At 53.2% G+C, this 20344-nt stretch overlaps 1 protein-coding gene across 4 annotated transcripts in view; it reads left to right on the forward strand.

The window, feature by feature from the left end:
- Positions 1–20344, forward strand: part of Syne3 (spectrin repeat containing nuclear envelope family member 3) — an 89505-nt gene that overhangs the window by 3746 nt on the left and 65415 nt on the right. The window contains exon 1 of one of the 4 annotated variants that reach the window (XM_058577867.1): positions 18746–19021. The exons of 1 other annotated variant lie outside the window; for it this stretch is intronic. The gene's annotated coding sequence lies outside the window, so the exon portion shown is untranslated. Of the gene's footprint in view, positions 1–18745; positions 19022–20344 lie in introns of those variants that run through there. 2 more of the 4 variants (XM_046440530.2, XM_058577866.1) reach the window with 2 other exon arrangements.

The raw sequence follows: 20344 nt of genomic DNA on the forward strand, positions 1-20344 counted from the left end.
GAAGGATAGGGACACCTGTGGTGAGCTCGGTGAGACCTGTTCTTCGTCCAGTGCAGGATTCATCAAGGTTATTGTTAAGTAGTTCTGGGCTTCATCAATCACAATCAGGAGATGCACACACATATTCCATTATGCATCTCAAATGTCACATAAAACATGTAAAATTGAAAGATGGGACATTTTCAAAAAATCTCATAGAAAATCAAGCTCGTTCATTATACTCAAATGTTAATCTGGCTGGATTTTGAAAATACACATCTATGTGTTGGATGACACGTGTTCCCTTCACCGGGAGCATCATCTCCCCATTCAGAAGCCACTCAAGAGGATGACACCCACAGCTCAGGACCTCCGATCATCAGCAGGATGTTTTTTAAAGTCCTGGCCTAATGATTTATTCTTCTGAATCATAAAACACTGTAATGTTTGAGCTGGGAGGAGTCCCAGGTCACATGGACCAGGCTGCTGGTTTAACAACCAAGAGTAGTGTTCCGGCCAAGGTCAACAGGGGCATATCAGTAGGGAGGACAGTCGCTCTGGTTGGCCACACCTGTGGATGACTCTCATGCAGACACCACCTACTACACCAGTGTGATTCCTGGGTCACAAGGCTCCTCCCAAGGGCAGGCGGACAGAGATGGGTGGCATATCTGAGGTTAAACTGATTGCATCTTTTTTTTTTTTTTTTGGTACTGGCATTGAACCCAGGGATATTTTACCACGAGCCACACCCCCAGCTTTTTAATTTAATTTAGTTTTTTATTTTGAGACCCAGTCTCATAAGTTGTTGAGGGCCTCCCTAAATTGCTGAGGCTGGCTTCAAACTTGCTATCCTTCTGTCTGAGACTTCGAAGCTGCTGGGATTATAGGTGTGCACCACCAGGCTTGGTTAATTTCATCATTTTAATTTTAAAAAATCAGAGAAGAGCTACAGGGTGTGTGCAATGTTTTTCCTTTTGAGACAGGGTCTCACTAAGTTGTTTAGGACCTCCCTAAGTTGCAGAGGCTGGCTTTGAACTTGCCATCCTCTTGCCTAAGTCTCCTGAGTCACTGGGATTACAGGTGCGTTCCACCTGTAATCAAAGGTAAGGGTGAGGTAGCTTTTGGAGACTTGGAAACAAATCTTTAATTTATGAGCCCAGAGTGATGGTGTGTGGGTGTTCAAGGACAGGTTGAGTATCCCATATCCAAAATGCTTGGGACCAGAAGTGTTTTGGATTTGGGTTTTTTTCAGTTGGGGAGTAGGATGCATGCAGTAGTGAGGTAGTTGAGGACGGGACCTGAGCCTAAACAGGAAAGTCACTGTGTTTCCTAGACACCTTGTACACAGAGGCTGCAAGTAATTTTATGCAACGCTTTCTGTGTGTCCGTCCTGGCTGCAACCATCACAGAGGTTCAGGTGTGGAATTTTTCATTTGTAGCATAGCATCAGTGCTCATAAAATTTTGGATTTTGGAAGATTACAGATTTTCAGATTAGGCATGCTCAGCCTGCATCTAAAGGTGGACACTGCAGTGGAGAGTGACAATGGCCCTCAGAGAGACCTTGTCCGAGTCTACACCTCTACAGTCTCCGCAGCAGACCTGACCCACGGGGTGTCTTGCCAGTGCCTCAGGGTGCAGACGAGACCCTGTGACTCCCAGGCCAGCGCTCTTCCCCTTATGCCTTCCCCTGGTCCCTTTTGTAAGTGTTGGTGTGACATCCTGGCTGGTACTGAAAGTGGAGGCTGGTTTTGGCTCAGGCCACTTGGTCATCACCAAGCCGAGGGTGGCCGGACTCTAATGAAGCTGAGAGTTTTAGTTGAGATGTGGAAAGGGCTGAGCCCCTCCCAAGTGACACTTGCTGCAGTAACGCAGCAGCTTGACTCACTGGGTGGACTCTTTCCTGATGGGAGGAGAGGCACCTGACCTTCACCTGGGCCGGTCTCAAGTTCCTGCTCTAGAAATTGGAAGGCTGAAGTTAGGTCTCCAAGGCTCCTTCAAATCCAGCTGTTTTCTCACTTTATAGCCCGGAAGTAGGTGCTGGGGACCTGAGTCTGGCCCCTGCCATCTGTCCACCCACCCCAGGAGGGGCCAGATTATGTGGGCAATTCTGAATATCTACCTTGCCCTGAAGATGCGGTCTCAAGTCCCTGGGCTACCTCTGGGTCCCCTGAAACCCCAACCTCATCCTAACCTTTCTCACCTCAGCCTGTGCACAAGCCCGTGTCTCCACCAATGTCCTTCCCTCGCTCCTCCCCATTAACACTGGGCTAGACAGCGCCTCCCCCTAGAAGCTTCCACAGGATTGGCAGTTTTCTTTTTTTGGTTCCTGTTTTGCACTTTACCGTGGCCATTAACCAACGGTTTTCAAATCTGATTCCCCGCTGGCCTGTGTCCGCCCATTTGTCCTCACAGCCCAATCGGAAGCAGTTATGACGACTATTAATATTAAATCATCAGACTTTCCCCTTTAACTGGGACCTGAAAAACTCTTGGAGCAGATGCTCTCAGCTCCATAGGAGGAGGCAGACCCAAGACAGGCTCAGGACACAGAGGAAGAAAGGGAGCCCTGGAGTCAAGACCTGTCATCTCCCTGTGTGGTCCTTGTCAGGGAGTCCTCCTGGGGAGCTTGCTGGCTTCCTGGGCTCTGGGGGCTGGCCCTGTCCCCTGAATCTGTCCTGCACTCACTCATCTTCCCCGCAGCCGTCCTCTCTGCCTGAGGAGGGCCTCCCTTGGGCCCTGTGGCCGCTCCCCTCTCCCTTGAGATCTGAGCGCACTGCCCTGCTGGAGAGGGACCTTTCTGCCCACACAGTGGCACGTGTCCCACCCTTGTGGCTGCCATCCGGTCTCCCCGGTTTTTTGGTGTTTCATTTGTTGGTTGTTGTTTGTGTCCCTAGCACTTGCCACTATTGGAAATTATGCAAGTTACTGATTTGCAGTTGAGCTTGTCATTTATCTCTTCTACTACAACACTCATGCCTTAGGGCAGGGACTTGGTCTGTCTCAACCCCAGCCAGTGCAGCTACTCAACCATTCAGTTGTCCCTCCAGGGATTGGTACTAGGAACACCCCCCACCACCACCACCACCACCAACACACCCTCATGGATACGCAATCCATGCTTCTCAAATCCCTAATGTCAAATATGATGTCATGTGACCTACACACATCTGCCTGTATACTTTAAATCACTGTCCGATTATTTATAATACCCAGTACAATAAAGTGCTATGTAAATAGTGTTAGAACATATTGTTTAAAGAATAGTGATTTTTTTTTAGAAGTCTGTACGCATTCAGGACAGATGCAGTATTTCCCCCCTGAATGTTTTCTGTGTGCATCTGATTGAACCCGTGGACGCAGAACCTGGGGGTGCGGGGGAGGGGGGGAAGGGCGCCCACTGTGTTTACGGATTGAATGAGGGAGGGGATGGGCTGGTGCATCCAAGATTCCTCCCCTGATTCTCTGGCATTGATCCTGGAGCCCAGTGCCCTCAGGGAGCCGTGCAGCTGGGCGTTGAATTGGGCAGGTGGCCCCCAGACCCCTTGGCTGCCCGTGCCAGGGCGGAGCTGGCGAGCAGACCTAGGACTCAGCCTCCCCCGTGGCTCTACATTGCCAGGCCCTGCCTCCAAGGAAACCCTTTCTGCATGGCCCTGTCGCTGGGGCCTGGGAATGCCAGAGCCAGGGCCCCCTGGGCACCCCGCCCTGTCTCCTCTGCCACACCCTCTTCTCCCAGGGGACTCCATCTAACTGCACAGCAACGATGACCACAGGCTGCGGTTGTAGGTGGCACGTGGACCAGCGGGGCTTGCCAGGTTAAACCGCCCCTCCTCCAGCCCTGGGTGGCCAGCCGGCCTGGCTCACAGAATTCGCCTATTTCTCTGTTTGTGAGTTTTGAATTCAATTTTGCTCAGAAGTAATTTTAGAAAACGGCTTTTTTGAAAGATCCGTCTTGTGGTTCCTCCTGTCCCTGCTTTCCTGTTGGTTAAACCGCCGGGAGGTGGGGGTCCAGGCCAGGCACTCGGGCTCGGCTCTGCTCCTCTGAGGAGGTGAGGGGATGGCCCATGAGTTCCGGTGTTTGTCCCCTACAGGAAGCAGAGGGTTAGTCATGCTGCCCATCGCTGGAGCCAGATTCGGTTTGGGAGCCAGAAAGGCACGAGTTTGGGCTGGGATCTGGCCCTTCCGCCCTATAACCCACATGTCCTGGCCAGTGGGTTCCTTCAGTGGGCTGATGCTGGCCAAGAGGGACGCAGTGAGGAAGATGCCAGGACAGGTCCCTGCCCTGTGGGAGGAGTCTGGGGGTGAGGGGTGCTTTAAACAGTCCCCTCAGAGTTGCCAATGGCCTGCACAGAGGGACACTCAGAGGGTTGGCAGGGCATCAGGAAAGTTCCTTTAACACTTTTCATTTTTGAGATGTGCTCGGACTATATCACCCAGAGGCTCAAGTGATCCTCCTGCCTCGCTCTCTCGAATAGCTGTGTCTGTAGGTGCATGCCACTGTCCCCAGCCTGGAAAGACCTTTAACTCTGCTCAAGGACACAGTTCTGCAGGCCTCAACTCCTGTCTCTGTGGAGTGGGGGAGGGTTGGGGCTCCACCTGTCACCTGTGGGGTCTGTTGGGCGTGCTGTGGACTGTACCACCTTGGAGGCTCGGCTCGGCCTAGCTGTCAGGGGACCCAGCAGAGCAAGGCGTCGCTTGCCCCACCCCCTTCCCAGGCGAAGGTCAGCTAGACTTTGTACTTTGTCTGTTTCCTTCTGCTTCCCGGCCTCAGGTGGAATCAGCAGACCTGGGCAGGGACCCTGGTTCCACAGTGTGATCCTGGCTGTCACATATCCTCCCTGGGCCTGGCTAACTACCTGTCAGCAGGCTGGCCACACCAAATAAGATAACAGGTCTGAAATCCCCAGTGGCGCCTCTCAGGACACTCCTCTGGGTGCTCCTGAGCTCGGGAGGTGACTGTGGGTAATCTGGGTCACTTGGAGGGTGCCCAGCACTTCTTCCTGCTCCTGCCCCAGCGCCTGTAGCCAGTTGGATCTGGAGTAGCTGCTGGTGAATCAGCCCTGGATTCCAGTGCTCTTGGCCTCCAGGCTGGTGCCCTGGCAGTCAGGGGGGCACGATGGGCAGGAGTTGACCCAGCCAAATGTGGCCTCTCCGTCTGCTCTGAAGCCCCAAGTCTTAGCCAAGCGCTTACCCATGTGGACAGACAGCACCCCCTGAGGGGTACGCGTGTGGACCACATACCACTCTCTCTCATTGCTTCCCAGGGCACCAGCCACCCCAAAAGGCCAAAGCAACTTTTTCTTTTATAAAATTAACTTTGGTGGCCGTGGTGGTCAGGGGGCAATATCAGCATACTCGTAACTGCTGTCGAATTCCCAGCCCTGAGCTTCAGGGTCCTCCTCCATACTGTGTAGGGCTTAGGTCTGGCCAGAATTCTGACAGTGTGGGACCGGGGCCAATAATGACTGACATGGTGAATTTAGTGGCATAAACTCAGGGCACAGAATGACAAAATGACCGTCACCCTCTTATATCTCCCTGCTGGGAGCCATTAGCCAAGTAGGTATGACAATTTCCTTGCCAGCGTACCCCATGTTGCTTAGTGGAAGGACTCGTGGAAATAGGACATTTTGCAGTGACATTGAATATAGGTGACCTTGCTCAAGGACCAGGGCGGATTAGGGTGTTCCCGGTTTAGGATAATTGGGTTTAGGGCGTTCCAGGTTTAAGATTATTCCTCCTGGGAATAGGGCGTATCCTGCTGCCTGAGTTCCCCTTGAGTTCTCACTGGATTCAGACAGTATTTTTTGGGAGACAGAAGCCCAGTGGAGGTGGATTTTGGGCAGAGAAAGTGGATTTCCCCAGAACGTGATTGTAGACGGCTGGTGTGAGTTCGGGAATAAAGAGTTGCTGTTTGAATCTACAAGCTGTGTGGTGGCTCGTGATTGTGTGCCCAGCCAGACTGTGGCATCTCCCTGCTCCTTTTACCTTTTTCTTTTGATCCCTCTGATTGTAGGATGTTCTCATCATCACCTGGGCTCCCCTGGGGACCAATTGAGTTAGAAGTCTTGGGCAGTGGGGCCACTTACCTCTATCTATTAAAAGCTCCCCAGGTGATTCAGATGCACAGGGATAATTGAGAACCACGGGATCCGGCCTAGGAGAACGTCTCAGTGAGGTGCCAACCTGTTTTTAACAATCGGAACATTTGCCCATCTCTGGCTCTGTACAAAAGAGCAGGCCTGGGTACAAACCTGCAATGGTATCCAGATACAGTCAAATAAGCATTGCTTATATTCATATGTATTTCTTATGATGTTCTGTATACAGCAATTGATACTGGCCCTGGTTTTCTATTAAAGGTAGAGTTTTTTTTAAATCTCCTTTAAAAATAAATTTAGATGGGTTCTAATTTTAAAAACTAATCAGAAAAAAATCGTGTGGATGTGGCCAAAATCATGACCATGATAGACAAGTGGCCCAAATTTGACAGAGCTAGATGACATCTAAGGGCTTTCAGGTGCAACACCCTGACCAATCAGAGGGACACTGCCCTTGGGCTTCCTGCCTCATAGGATCACCAAATGCCCCAGGACTGTCAGCCCTGGCAGAGAGCCATGGGGAGCAGGGGGTGTGGCTGGGGCACAACAAAGGTCCCCCTCTGAGTCTACTGGGCTGGGGCTGGCCGCAGGAACAGCACAGCTGGATTCTCCCCCACTTAGGCTGCATCTGCCCCCTGCTCCGCCTTGCGTGGACCACAGGCAGCCCGAAGGCTCCTGTTCCTCTCCCAGGTTCTTTCCTGGAGACACTTGCCGTGTAAGCCTGTGGACGTCAGTGTCCATGGGCATCCAGCTCCATCATCCGAACAGGCGTGAAAGGTCATGAAGGGCAGTGAGAAGCCCCAAGTCTTAGGGAAGGCCCACCCTGCTGGCCCCCAAGCCTGGACTTCTCAGATGGGGAAGTGCCTAACCTCTCCACAAGGGAACCAGACAGCTCAGTGGGGACAGCCCTTGCCTGGCCCCCTTCTCACTTTTCCTGCCATGTCTGGTGGTATCTACCACTGGAGGGTCACTGGAGGGTCAGGGTCACTGGCCTCTCTGTTGTGAATGACTGTGGGCTCCTGCTGCCTCTTGACCCATGTGTGGATTTACACTGCAGCCCACGAGGGTGGAAGCCAATCTGATCCTTGGGTCCAGGATGGAAGGCACAGGAGGGTGCACCCAGCAGAACAGCCCTGACAGTGTGGGGACCTTGATGATAAATGCCCCCAGCAGCTGTAAGAAGGGGACATTCCCTGGTGAGGACGCGACTCTCAGCGTTGGGAAACGTGGCCTCTCCATCTGCTCTGAAGCAATCAGGCATTGCGCCAGGGTTTGCTGAGGAAAGCAGTGTAGAATCTTCTAGGATCCAGTCCTCGAGGAGGGTCATGCTGGTGGCAGGGCTGAGGGAGAGGAGGCTCCCCAAGCTGATAAGGAGCTCGGGCCTCTGGAGTTTCTAGGGCAGGGGCTCACAAGCTGCTCTGGGAAGGTTTCCAGAGAGGAAAGATCTTTGCGTTTCTCCTGCAAGGATGCAGCCACGTGGTGTGTGAATGGGAGGGCCCCCGCCGTATTCCAGTAAAACTTCCTTTATGGGCACCGGGAGCTGAATTTCATATGACTTTTAGGTGTCTCCTTCTGATTTTGTTCAGCATTTAAAAAAATGTAAAAATGAATCTTGGCTCAAGACAGTGGGCAGCGGTTTGCAGCTCCTAGTTCCAAGCTCCCTCTCTGCAGTGGAGAGGGGCCTCGCAGGTCTGAACTGATCACTGTACTAATAATTTCAGTTATTAAAAATGTAGTGCTGTAGCAGATCTCCACTTTGTGTCTGCTGATGAAAGCCGAACCTACAATTCACCAAATGTTCATGGTTAAGAGCAGGGGAGTCTTGTCATGTACCGGCTGCAGAACCCTGGGCAGATGGCTTAGCCTCTCTGAGCATCAGTTCTTTAAAGAGGCCATAGTAAAACCTGCGGTGACAGAGACATGCTCCCTGTAGGACTCAGCGCAGCCCAGACACATGGCCTGCTCCCAGAGAGGGCTCGCTCTTGCTCCCTCACCTCTGCACAGAGTTCAAGAGCAGTGTGCAAAAGTGGACGCCCAAAACTGTGTGCAATAGAGAAGACACTTTAAAAAGAAGGCCCAGGAGGGCTGAGGAGCCTAAGGTCACAGCTGGTGATATGTGGCAGCACCAGGTACCTGGTTTGCAAGACCCAGCTCTTTCCACACCATGCCCTTGCAGGGACCTGCCGGAGGAGACGTCTGCTTTCCCTGGAAGCTTGCTGACGGGATGGCTTTAATCTTTAGCAACTCTTCTCCTGGCAGTCCTTGAGGGCCGCACACTCTTGGGAAGAGCAGCGCAGTTTAGGGGCCTCACAGACCTCCAGCAGCTGGGGTTGGTGCCACGCTGGGGGTTTCTGTAGACCTCTTTGAGGGAAGCGTCTGCCCTAAGTTGAGCTCTAGTTTAGAGGCCCAGCCTGGAAACATGGGTCTGGGGAAGGTTCTGGAAGGCAGGATTCTGGGCTAGTGCTTTGAAGGAGGAATCCTCAGGGTCTTATGATATAAATACAGGAGGAAAGTTGCTGAGCAGGGTCAGACCTTGATTTTCCTTTCTGTGAAATGGAGGTGGAAATGTCCTCGTTAGTTGCTTTTTTGGCACCTACAGTGGGCACTGAATGCACAAAGGAAGGCCGGGAAGAAGCTGTCCTTGGATTGTGGAAGCCTCTGGAGATAAGGCTCAGAGGACAGAGACAAAGCGTGGCTGGTCAGAGGCCGAGGCACCTGCCCCTGGGAGCTGTGGGGCAGATGGGCTGAGCGTTTCCTCTGCTCGGCCTCCTCTGAAGGCTGCTACTTAGAGCAGGGGGCGCTCGGGTCCCGTTCAACCTGGGCAGGTCTCCGTGGTTCCCCAGGAAGAGGCGGCCTGACGCTGAGGAGCTCCGAGCTGGAACCATGACTGGCTGAGAGCCCGGGGTGGGGAGGAGCATCAGGCATCTTGGGAGGGGACGTGAAGGTGGGTGGTGGAGGTGACTGGCCAACTGTCCCTGGGTTGCCCAGGGTAGAGGGATTTCCTAGGGCTCAGGACTTTGGGGACTAAGACCTGAATAGTATTGAACAGGCCAGGACCAGTGGGTGACCCCAAGGTCAGTGATGGTGGGGTGAGGTCAGGGGGCATGGTGAGAGGGCCTGGGCTGAGCCTCAGTGCTCCCTCAGATTGCCCGCCCCTTGCTCCCAGGACCCCTCTGTGTCCCCAAGGCAGAAGCCACCCTTATCCTGGGTCAACCCCTGCCTGTCCTGGCCACAGAGTGTTCAGTAAGTACTGTTAGTGAATGAGGCGGAGGATGGCTCCTTCCCTTCCTCCTCACTGGGGGCAAGTGACTCTGGTGCCAATACATCTGCCCTCTGCAAGCCTGTCCCTCCTATAGGCAAGCCCTCCTCTCCTGGGCCACCTCCTCCACTTCCCGGCTTGAGGCCCCACCCGCCCCCCCTTGGCCATCCCTCCCCACGCACAGCCCCTCCCTCGTCCCTCTGCACTGGCCTCCCTGGCCCCCGCCTGGGCTCCTCCAGCCTTGCTCGCCCGAGCACCTGAGCCCTGCGGGAAGGGCCTGGGCTTTTCATATTTGCTCTGTGGGGCACCTGGAGGCCCCATAAAGGGGTCTTGAAGGAACAAAGGGAGTCGGACACCTAGAGCAGAGATTCCCTCTCTCAACCTGTCATCTTCCCTCTCTGAAGGCCTCCTGTGTGACAGACACGGTTCTAGGCAGTGGGACAGGAGTCATGGATAAGATGGCAACAGTGGTGGCTCTGAGGGAACTTTTATTCTAGGAGGAACAGGAATCGTCCCTAACAAGCAAGTAAACAGGCCGTGTCAGAAGGTCCTGTGTGCCCTGAAGACACAGAGGAGGAGGCCAGCAGTCAGGCCCCTGCCAACCCCTGGCGGGCGGGGGCCGAGCCTCTGGCTCCTTGGAGGGGAGGTGACTCAGGCTCGGCACATGCGGTGCCCTTTTCTGGAGGCTGAAAGAATGCACCCTCCCCTGGGTGGTGGCAGTCCTACTCTTAGCGTGGTCCACTTGGGGACGTTGGCATTTGCCTTGTGTGCAAAGCCTCTGGGCCGTAGGTCCCTCCAAGGAAACCATCAAAGCCAGCATTGTCTGTGAGGAGGGTGGTGTTTTAGGAAGCCAGATGGGCTTGGTGCCTGGTGTGGGAAGCCACATGTGTGCGTGTGTGACACTGTGTGCACGCCTCTGTGTGTCACACACCAGGAGTACAGAGAATGGGGCTCAGGTGCTGACTGTCCCTCTACTGCAGCTGGGTGGGTGCCTCTGCAGTCGCAGCTGAGAAGCACCCAAGGGCTGTGACAGGGGCTTCAGGGAGCACCCAGGGGACAGGCCTCAGGCTCCCTGGGGGCTGGTGCGCAGTGGTTGGCAGGGAGAGGACTGGGGATAACTGGGCTTGGTCAGCTCCCAGGCGCTGGCCCCAGCAGTGGGCACTGTCCTCAGGGCTGATGGGGAGCTCAGCCCCAGAAGCAGGCCCCTCCAGGAGCGAGGGGGCAGCCCCACAGAGCCAGCAGGGCCACCGCAGTCTGCACCCCGAAGCAAGCTGCTCCCGAGGGACCCGTCTGCCCCTCCCCTGCCGCCTGGCGTGGTGCTGAGGCCTAGGGTTCAGAGGGCATCCCCAAGTCTCCAGGGGAGCCACCCCCTGTGGATCACCCCTTCAAACAGACAAATGAAAGTCAGTCCCCAGGCGGGCGCCCCCGGCTGGCACAGACACATCGTAAACCTGGCGTCTGGAAGCCCTGGCAGGAGCAGGCATGTGCTAATTATAATCTGCCCAGCCTGCTAATGATCGTCCTTAAACTCTCCGAGGTGAAGGCTTCCAGGAGAAAGTCTCTGGGTGCTTTGGAGGGTCTCAGCTATCAGGTAGGCAATAGTGAGCCACATGTAGACTCTCCTAGGTGGCTCAGGGGAAATCATCTTGCAGCCCCAGCAAAACTGGGACAATTTCAAACCCCTTGGGCTCTGCTGAGGAGCTACTGGGGAGACTAAGGCAGCAGGGGAACTTGCTGTGTGACCTTGGCCAGGTTACTTAACCACTATGAACCTATGATAACAGTGTGTGGGAGAACAGGAGGATGTGTGGCAGCACCTACACGGTGCTCAGGGCCTGGTAGGTATTTAGCAATGACAGTTCCCAGGTCTCTACCCTCCACCCCAGAAGTCCTGGAAGGCTTCCTGGGGGCAGAGACCCAGAGCTGCTGGGCGAATGTAGCAGGCAGGAAAAGGCAGAGAGACGGCCCAAGCAACAAGGGGAGAAAGGAGAAACGGAGCCGGGTGACCCTGCTGCCAGCAGAGGGGCGGGGAGTGGGGACACAGGTGGAGGGGGGAGTGGGGCCACAGGTGGAGGCGGGGACTTGCCTGCTGAGCATCTTGGGCTTTCTGGGGCAGGGCTGTGAGCCCTGGAGGGCCCTTGACCCTGAGTCCACAGAGACTCCTCTCTTCTGAGAGAACAGGCTGGTCCCTCTGCCTCCTGTCAAACAGGGAGCTTTCCTGAGAAAGGAATCCAAGGCCATTCATGCTTCCCGGGGATGTGCCTCCCAGGCTGGGGTGGCCCTTCTTACATAAGTCCAGGTGTCTCTGTGTCATTACGTAAACTGCTCCTGGAAGATTGCAGAGGTTGTCCTCCTCCATTGGAAATGAAGAGTGAGGGCTTTCTAGTCCACTGTGCTCCTGCTGCTCCCTTTGATGCTTGAGGAAACTGAGGAACAGAGAGGTTAACAGTCTTGCCTTAGGTCACACAGCTAAGAGAGAAGCCCAAACCAGTTTCGGACTGGCCCTACTTCAATATCTGCATCTTTTCTGTGTAGCAGTATGTGAATGTTAGACTCATTACTCCTTGTAATTTATTCTGAGTCTAATAGAACTAGGAAATCTTTTAATTTATTACTAGAAAGTCACTTTAAGGAGCTGTCATCAAAAAAAAAAAAATCCTTTTACTCCCACCTTAAGGAAATTGAAAATTTAAAACTGCACTGATAATGAAGAAGCAGACAGCCCATTCACCTCCATTTTTTTTTTTTTTTTTGACATTTTTACATTATTTTCACAACAAAGCTTGGCAAACAGTGGCCCGTCGGCCACATGCTGCCTGTTTCTGTAAATCCAGTTCTGTTGGCACAGGGCCACGCTCATTTGTGTCTCATCCATGGCTGTTTTCACACCGCGGTGACAAGTTTGAAGAGCTGTGACGGAGACTATGCGGCTGTATTGCCTGCCTCTTTCCAGGAAGAGCTCGCTATCGCTGCCGCCTGGGCTGGTACCCCAGGTTTCCTCTGCAGCCCCAGCTTCGTTCCAGGGGTGGATCCAGGTCTCCCTGCACATGGCCCAGAACATTCCATGGAACGGATGTCACAGACCTTCCTGAGCCGTCTTTGCTTAGCCTCAGTGGGACGATCACAGTTGCAAATGCGTTGGGGAGACTCAGTTACGTCCTCAGCACTCACTCGGCTGGGCTGGGACTATGGGGAGAGCACTTGCTTAGCATGTGTGAGGCTTTGGGTTCGATCCCCAGCACTGCAACAAACAAAATCAAAACTAACCACCATCCAGTGTTCAGAGCAGCCATAAGAAATTTGTACTTTTTCCTTTTTTTTTTGTACTGGGAATTGAGCCCAGGGATGCTCTCCCATGGAGCCACATCCCCAGCCCTTTTTGTTTTTTATCTTAAGATAGGGCCTCACTAAGTTGCCCAGGCTGGCCTCTAACTTGCCATCCTTCTGCCTCAGCCTCCAGAGTTGCTGGAATCACAGGCGTGCACCACTGTGGACAGCAGAAGTTCGTACTGTGATTATCCTTGTGTTCAGATGAGGAGGTCAAGTTAGAGGAGGCCAATGTACTAAGGCTGCGGAGCTTCTCAGCCACAGGCCAGGTCTGAATGGAGTCAGCCTGTCTCCTGAGTGCCCACTCTCAACAGCTCTTAGGAGGAGTCCCAGGAAACCCAGGCTTTGTGCAGCCTGATTGGGGTCGGGCTCTGGCAGTGACTCACCAAGAGCGGGCCCCACCCTCCCTCCCATCCAGCTCACATCTCCCAGATTGGGCCTCCTCTGGTCTTCCACAGCCAGGCCGATCCAGCCACGGGATCACACATTTTGTTTCTTTGTTTAAAATGTCCCTGAAAAGAAGGCCAACCATTCAGGCAAAAGAGCAAGCGCAGAGACCAAAGAACCAATGGCTCCTGATCAGAAAAATGTCACCAGGTGTCAGAACACAGCAGAAATGGGGCAAACTCAGCTGGGGCTCTGCTGTGTGTGTGTGTGTGTGTGGGGGGGGGTTGTGCCCAGGGCTAAACAACTGAGAAATTTGAAAAGAAAAAAAAAAAAAGAAAGAAAAGAAAAAACTCAGCAAAGATGCACTATAACTGTCCAGCAGGAAGGGAAGGTTAAAGTCGGTGCCATCTTCTCCAGGGGCATTCAGGCCGTTTGCAGCGACTATTGGCCCATTGTCCCAGCAGGCAGGTAAAAATCCAGGTCCACGGAGACTTTTGGAAAAGGTATTGTGAACTGGCAGATCCCCGCTGGGGGAGTCCAGGGACAGGGAGGAGCAGATGTGGGGCATACTCAAGAGTGTCCTGTTTCCAGATGGCAAGGAGGGAGCTGTCGGGTCCCCGAGAGCGCAGGCGTGGTCAGGGGCAGGCGCCCTCAGGTGCCGGTTCTGTTTGCCCATCTGTGATCCTCAGCGCTGACCACAGCCTAGAGTAGGTGTTGGGAGGCGCTTTGTCATCAGGTGATTCTGTGTGTCCCAAGCTCTGCCGGGGAGAGAAGGTGACCCTGGTGGGGTCCCCGCTGGAAGATGAGCTGAGCCCAGCCGACTCTGCCTGTTCGCTGGGTGCTTCGCAGGCCCCGCCATCATCTGTCGTCTGCTCAGGCCCCTCTGGGGCAGTGAGAGCCAGCAGCTCCTGAACCCCAGGCCCAGGCCCTGTGGCGTCCTTGCCAGTCCAGGTGTCTTTGCCTGGACAGCTCTGCCTGATTCACTTTAGGTCATACCCCGGCCACGTCTACGGGAGGCCCAGCAGGCCGGTCAGCGGCAGCCCTGGCCGCGCATGCCTCTCCGCGTGTCCTCGCGCGGAGGGCTCCTGGGGTGGACGCCTCAGGGGCCCAGCAGTGGGGTTCAGCCTCCACCCTGCCTGGCTCTGTAGTCAGCTGGGCGTGTGATGGGAAGTCCGTCCTGACTCAAAAAGGAACCCCCTGTTGGCCTCCTGACTCACTTCCTCTGTTGGTGAGCTTCTGCGCATAGCACGGGCACTAGGGCAGACAGGCCTGGGCTGTTCCCAGCTCCGGGTCTTAGTAGCTGCCTGACCCGGGCAGGAGAGCTGGCCACTCCGAGCCTCAGTTTCTCCGTCTAGAAGGTGGCACGGCCCCCCTGCCCTGGTAGTTGAGGGACCCTTCGATACAGAAACAAACACCGGGCCATCACTGGGTGGGCCTCGCCCAGGGGACCCCTGGCTGTCCTAACTGGCATTTGGTGACATTTTATCCCACCCTCAGGAGCCTCTTTGCATCCGAGATGACTTTGACACTCATCCAGGGCCTTCACAGGGGCACAGATGAGCTTGGAGGAGGCGTTGGCAGCTCAGGGGCGTGGCCCAGGTTTACTAGAGAGGGGTTCTGAGGACGGACGTCAGGTGCAGGGTGCAGGTGCGGTGGGCGGAGGGACTGCTCCCCGCAGCTCCCCAGCCGTGTGCAAGTCCAGTCCCTTCTGGAGAAGATGCTTCTGCTGGAACTCTTGGCCTTTTTTTGAAGAGCAGGTTTAAGTAAAAAGCCTGCCTTAGGGTCTACCGACTCCCAAGGCGTTTTCTAGCATGCGACCTCAGGTGCCACGTAGCAAGGACCCCGCGGGACCGACACTGTCTCCAGATAGACGGTCTTGTGTTGCCTCGACTGCTGTGAGACCTGCCACCCACCCTGGATGCCACTCCTTTGCTCAGAGCCACCCATCCTGGCTCCCTACTGCACTGAGTAAAACCCACACACTCCTTGGAATCCTCGTCACCTGGGCGCCAGACCCCTCCCCGGCATGGCTCTCTGATGCCTCCCTTTGCTAACAATTCCACCCCCTCCTCAGCCTGCACTTTCCCACCCCCAGCCCTGCTCCTGCCCCTCTACCTGCTCCTTACACCTGTCCCCACTTCTCATCCCTCCGACCAAGCCAGGTGTCCCCTCCTGGGTGAGCCCCTCCCTGGGTGCTTGGTCCTCCAGAGCTCCTGGTGCATCTCTCCATGTAACACCATTTGGAACCTGTGGTCATGGAGACCACGGGCTGTGCACCTGTGGGCCTGCGTGACCCCGCACCCCATGCATCTGGGTGTGGGAGCCAAGTGATCTTGGATTTGACCCCACATCTCCCAACTACTACTTCGAGACTTTGCGTAGGCCCTGGATCTTCTCTCAGCCTTGGTGTCCTCGTCTGTAAAATAGGGATGAATGTTAAGACCTGTCACTCAAGCACAAAAACACATTTTTACTATGAACTCATCAGATGCTGCTGGACTGAGTGGCTTCTCATAATAGATGGGTTTGTGGCTTTCGGGAATTCTAAGCATAGTGACGCCCCCTTGGGCTGAGAGCCCTGCCACTGGAGGCTGTGAATAAGGGCTTCACCAGCTTCCTTTCTCCTGAGCCTGCCAGGGGCCAGCAGGCTTCGGGTGACCAGGCTGTCCCAGAGGTGTCCTGCTCAGGCCAGTGCTCTGCCTGCCCACCTGCTGCATCTCCTGAGGGAGGCACTTCTGCTTTCCATCGGTTCCATTGTTGGATTTTAAAATTTCAGGTTGGGGATGAGGGTGCAGTTCAGAGCAGGTGTTTATCATGCAGGAGGCCCTGGGTTGCATCCCTGGCACCATAAAGAAAAACAATCCTGTCATTTCTGTAATGCCCATAAGAACAGTTTAGACACAGGGAATGGCATCAAGCCCCTGAGGCGACCTGGGTCAGCAGCAGCCTCAGAATCTGACAGTCCCAGGTCCAAATCCCAGCTCTGCCTCTCGGGCAATTACAGTGAGCAGAGGTTTTCTCCACCTTTCAGAGGCCCAGGTTCCTTATCTCTGAAACAGAGGATAGCAACTTTCAGAGCTGCAGAGCGCCCGAGGGGGAGGGCCATCTTGGAGGTCACCTATCATGGGAAGGCTGCGACTTCTCTCCCTGTTTACCAACACTGCTGTTTCCCGTCTTTGAGATCACAGCCAGGCTGGTAGATAGGCAGTAGCTTCTCGTTCCATTTCCCTCATGGCTAATGGTTTGGACTCCTCTTCTGGGACTTCTGTTTTCCCGTGTACTTATTCGCCACTTGTAGGAACATCTTATTTCAAGAAATGTCTGCTCAGATCCTTTGCCTATTTTATAAATGGATCATTCGTGTTTTTATTATTGAATTGTAAATGTTCCTTGAATATTTAGATACAAGTCCTCTGTCAGTTACATAACTTACTAAATCTTTCTCCCACCATCTTCCCTTATTTAATGGTGGGGGCCTTTGAAGCACAAAAGATTTTAATTCTGATGGTGTCCAATTTCTCTATTTTTTCTTTTTGCTTGTGATTTTGGCATCACGTCTAAGAAACCACTGTCTAATCCAAGGCCAGGGGTCTATGCCTCTGTTCTCTTCTAGAGTTTCATAGTTTGGGCTCTTACATCTGGACCTTTGACCTACCGAGTTAACTCTGCACTTGGTGGGAGGTAGGGGTCCAACTTCATGCTTTCCTTGTGGATATCTGGTTGTTCCAGCACTGTCTGTCAAAAAGATTATCCTTTCCTCATTTAATTGGTTTGATGCTCTTGTTGAGAATTGCCTATAAATATGAGGATTGACCCTTTCTTTATCTGTGGGTTTTTCGAAGAAATGGAATGCTCCCCTTCAGAAGCGCAGGATGTCTTTATACAAAGATAAGTCCTGGCCATAGCTCTGTGGCTGAGCTGCTGGAAGATCCTGGGTGAGTCTGTTTCCTTCACTAAATCTCAGTCTCTCTGTCTAAAACACAGCACAGCTAGGTAAGAGGGTTTCTGAGCATTGGCTCAGTTGTGACATGAGGGCACTCGGGAAGGTTTGCATGTATCCTTTCTTTCCTCTGCTTCTTGGAGTGTCTCGCCATCCCATGAGGCCCACCCCTGCAGCCTGTCCTAAATCAGGGGGCAGTTCCAGCAATATTATTGCTGTGCACATTCATTTAGTAAGCCACGCTGCTCTCCCGCTCGGTGCCAGCTGGGATCCAGGCTGAGTGTCCAGTGGAAGACAGACTTATCAGCAAGCAATCCTGAGTGGAGTGGACATGCTGGCTGGCCCTTGGTACTGTAGGCAGCAGGTACGGGCAATGGATGGCAACACATGACTTTGCTGATAGAGCCCAGGCCTGGTCCACAGGGTGAACATTTGCTTTAGGCCATATCTGAAGGGTGGAGCTGTGCAGTAAGGCCACCATGCTCTGTACCTGCCCCCCAGCAGCGGCAACTATTACCTCACTCACACTTTGGGCTCTAACCAGTACAACACACCAAGTAGGTGCTGAGCACAGGTCTACAAGTACAGTATCCTGGTTAGGGAGTAAACTCTGGAGCTAGAATTCTTGAGTTCCAATCCTGGCTCTGCATGCTCCTGAGAAGGTTATTTAACATCTTTGTGTTTTGTTCCCTTATTTATACCATGGGTACATATTTATGCTTGTTGGAATATTTGTTTCTAAAGCTTGATAAAGTGCTTTATTAAATGGCATGGCACAGCTCTTACAGGTTGAAATTGTAGCTTGAAAAAAAATGCAGCATTCACTCCAACATGTTATGTTCAATCCACAATTGGTTCTTATAGCCCACGGCCAAGACACGTTGTAACATGGTAACATGGTACGATTAGCCTCTTGATTGTTCGAGCAGAAGATAATTAAAGCCCTTTACACTTGGAGTGATCAGGGCTGCTCAGAAGCCTGGACTTCCCTTATTTACAATGATTCTGTTCAAATAAGTCTGGAGGTGAAACCCATGTGGCCCTTTCACCACACCCTCTGCACTAAAGCTAACCCAATCTCAGAGGCATGGAAGTCAGGTGGCGACAACTGCTCCTGTTTTAGCAATAAGGAGACTGCAGTCATGGAGCTGGTGGGTGGCAGAGCCCTCACTGGAACCCATGTCCCCTAAACCCACTTCTCGGCTGGCTCCACCCCATGCTGACGTCCACTGTTGCCCTTAGAGCTTGCCTTTCTCAGGTTTCACTGAACCAGCAACATGAATATATTTCAAGAACTGATGCTGGCAGAGGGAGGCACATCCTGGTTCCATGCTTTTTTCTTTCTTTTACTTTTCTTTTTCCTCTTTCTTTGAGTGTATGTGGGGCGGGGTGGAGGGCGGTTACTGGGGATTGAACCCAGAGGTGCTTTACCACTGAGCCACATCCCCAGTCCTTTTAAATATTTTATTTTGAGACAGGGTCTCAGTGAGTTGCTTAGGACCTTGCTAAGGTGTTAAGGCTGGCTTTGAACTCCTGTCTCAGCCTCCCAAAACAACTGGGATTATAGGAGTGTGCCACCATGCTGAGCAGCTCTCTTCTTTAATTAAAAAGAGAGGGGAAAAAAAACCCTGAACATATTTTGAATACATAATAAGTACCAACGGGGATAGGTGCTCTTATTTGCATTTTCCAGATTTATCTCTCCATTAACAGTATTTGTATGCACCAGCTGTATGTCAGTATCTGTCCCCAGTACTGGAATTAAAATAGGCAAGGGCTCACGTGCTGTTTATCTGAAGCGAAAGCAAGCTGAGTTCGGAGCAGCTGGACTGTGGTCGCTTCCTATAAATCAAAGGTCGTTGATCTTCAACGCTGATGCTAGGAGGTTCCAGGGCTGACGCACATGCTGTGCAGGAATCCAGGTCCAGTTTGGGACCTTCAGGAGGATACAAAGGGGCCCCAGGGTGGTGGAATAGAGGCCCCACGGAAGTGCTCTGTGGGAGTTGAGAGAGCCTGTGCACATTTGGTGAGTCTATTTTTCTGCTTTTACATCCTCCTGGCTGTTGGTTCTAGGTGCCTGGTTTTGTCCCAAGAGTCACCCGTTCAAGGAGCTGGCTGGCAGCACCCTTGGAATTGGAGCAGGTCGCTCTTGGCTGAGTCTCTCCCGGTCACTCAGCTCCTCACGCCCTCGGCCTCTGCCAGCTGGCCTGGTGCTGAGCACCCTGGGGAGCTCTATAGGGAGAGAGGCCTGGGCAGTGCTTGGTACAGAGTCACCGCCTAGCAAGGGCTTCCTGGACTACAAGTGCAAAATCAACAAGACGTTTTGCCATTTGTGCTGTGAGTGAAAGCCACCACATGCTATCACTACACACCAGTTAGAAGAGCTGAGATTAAAAAGATTAACCATGTGAAGTGCAGGCCGGGGTGTGCGGGAACCGGCGCTCTCACAGACGCTGGTGGAAATACCAAGCCTCTCAGCCACCTGGGAGCACAGTTTGGCAGCTTCATAAAACAGTGCCCAGGTGCCATTCTGTGATCCGGCACTCATTGGCATTTATATACCAGGGAAACAAAGTCTTCTATCCACACCTGGGTGCTATAGCAGCCTACCTGTGACAGCCAATGCCAGCCACCAGTGGGCCAAGGAATGACCAACCCATGGAAGGTCCTGCTCTGGAATATAGCTTAGTAATAAAAAGGAAGGAATCATCGATACTGGCAGCAGGAGGTGGGGGGATGGATCTCCTAGTGGTCATGGTGAATGGGAGAAGCCAGACCTCTCAAAAAAAAATAATATATATATATAAAAGGGTTCCTGCTGTATCTCTCCATTCCATTTGTGCACTAAACTCTAGAAAAATGGAGCTAATCATTAGTGACAGTGAAGAGTTCCGTGCCTGCCTGGGAATTATAAAGAGGATCGGGAACTCAAGGATGGGTTCATTGTCTGGATGGGCTGGTAGCTTCCTAAGTGACTTGTCTGTGTCAAAACTTACCAAATTGTGCACTTTAACTATGAGAAGTTTCTTGCTTGTCAGTGATGCGCCCCACAAAAGTGTTAAAAGTAAAATCTCCAGCCAGCCATCTGTAAGATGAATCCTACCTGTTCCTTCAGGGACCGCCCGTCTGTGCCACCAGACAGGAGCAACAAGATACAAACAACACGCAGGGGGGGTTTCCTGTCCCTGCTCTCCCTCTGCCACCTGAGCCTCAGTCCTCTCACTGAGCAGTGGGACCACTCCCAGGGCTGCTGGAGGACAAAGGACACGGGGCCCCAGGAGACCCAAGCAGGGGAGAGGTCCTTCCTGCCAAGGTCGAGGAAGCTGCCCCTGAGTGGCCCTGGCTGGAT

Source organism: Marmota monax, unplaced genomic scaffold (genome assembly GCF_021218885.2).
Source record: "Marmota monax isolate L192 unplaced genomic scaffold, Marmota_monax_Labrador192_F-V1.1 WCK01_AAM20220418_F8-fsc00017, whole genome shotgun sequence".
Lineage (NCBI taxonomy): Eukaryota > Metazoa > Chordata > Mammalia > Rodentia > Sciuridae > Marmota > Marmota monax.